Source organism: Geospiza fortis, unplaced genomic scaffold (assembly GCF_000277835.1).
Source record: "Geospiza fortis unplaced genomic scaffold, GeoFor_1.0 scaffold35, whole genome shotgun sequence".
NCBI classification, from domain to species: domain Eukaryota; kingdom Metazoa; phylum Chordata; class Aves; order Passeriformes; family Thraupidae; genus Geospiza; species Geospiza fortis.
The window spans coordinates 853,948-855,622 of record NW_005054453.1 but is presented as its reverse complement, the minus strand read 5'-3'; positions in this window follow the sequence as shown (position 1 = coordinate 855,622).

The following is a 1,675-nucleotide window of genomic DNA, read 5'->3' as shown; positions in this document are numbered from 1 at the left end:
CCCCAGAACCCTGTGTCTGTAGATATGGGTTCATTCTTCATGGGTTCAGGCTGGACCATCTCTTCTGTCAGATGGCCAGGAGCACAGGCTACATTGGTGGTAAAGGGTGTGAGAGGATGAGTTCTCACCACCTTCCTCTTACTTGCAGGGACCCAGCCCCAATCCATCTCTGCTGCCTGCTGCTGAAGGCAGAGCCAGTCCCTCCATCTTCCCAGTCCAACAGTCATTCCCTCAGGTCCCAAAGGCACTGACCCACTGTTCTATCTGAAAACTTCAAGTTGGAGATGTGGTCTGAGAAAATGAGCATTCCTTTCCTCAGGGGTATATATTTCCCCCTGCACATCTCATCGCAGCCTGATCTGTTTAAACATCAAAAGTACTTGTGTAAATATATACAATGAGGCTAAGTGATTAGAATAATCTAATGCAAATTTCAAAGACTCTGAGGAGATCTGAGAAATCGACAGTGTCATAAGTTGCATTTCCACAGCATGAATGGAAATAATATTAGTAAAATACAGTTTGTACTTCAAAGAAAAGCGATGTTGAAATGCTAATAAGTGAGAGGATTGCTGGAAGGTGGGAAGGGGAATGTGGCAGGTGCAGGGTAAGCTCTTTCTCTAGTTGTAGATGCATTTTCTTTGTTCATAAATGCCTTAGAAATGTAATAACCTCTCTGTGAGCAATGAGGCATTATTTTCCATTAACTTTTGCCACATACTTTTTTCATGCATCCTCATTCATCTCCTGAGCCTGACTTGAACTCCAAAGGCTGGCACTGCCCGGGGCATGGCCCTGGCCTCTCTTGGCAGCACCATGACAGCCACCCCAAGGGCTGAAAATAAGAGCCATATTAAAATATCCCAGGGAAAGGAAGCCTTCTCAAAGGCAGCACCCAGCCTCAGCCATCCTCTGCCTAGAGGCAAGGATGCCTTCCTCTTGGACAAAGGGAACCTAGCAGGAAGGCAAAACCTCTGCCCAGATGATTCAGGCAAGAGAATGCAGTGGAGGTGTAGCCGCTGCAGGTGCCACCAGTCCGGTATCTGCAGTTCTTGTTCAAAGTCTGAGCATATGCTCTGTCCCCATCACGTCCCAAAATGGCACCAAGTCGGCCCCGCTGAGGGGCGGTGGAGGAAGGAGTCAGGGTGTGGGGCATCATGTCTCCTGTCTGCTGGGGATGTGGGAGGGTCTCATCTAAACATCCGCTTCAGACTGAAACACAAACTCTGCCAAGGCTGCACAGCTTTGCCTGCCAGCAGCCAGTGCCTAAAAAGCTCCTGGGCTCTGGAGCTGACAGAACAAGAGCAGCCTCCTTCCTGTGACAGCAAGTGCCCATCTGGTCCCTGTGCTGGGGCTGAGTTTCCACCTCCTTTCCCTCCTCCCTCCTCTTTATCCACTAAGTCCTGGTGCAGCTCCACTGCCCAAAGTGCTCATTTCCTCCGTGACCATCACTTGCACTGGAAGTGCCATGGGCAGCTCCTCAGGGATGGAGGAGCTGATGGAGAGGTGGCACATCAAGGCTAGGAATATGTCTTATTTTTTCAATTCTGAGGACAGGCATTTTCGTGAGAAAAATAAAAAAGGTACATTTTTAGATCAATAAGAGGTGAACAGTTCAGAAATAAAAGCTTTTCCTTCAGAAATGCAAATCATTTGGATTGCTATAACATCTCCA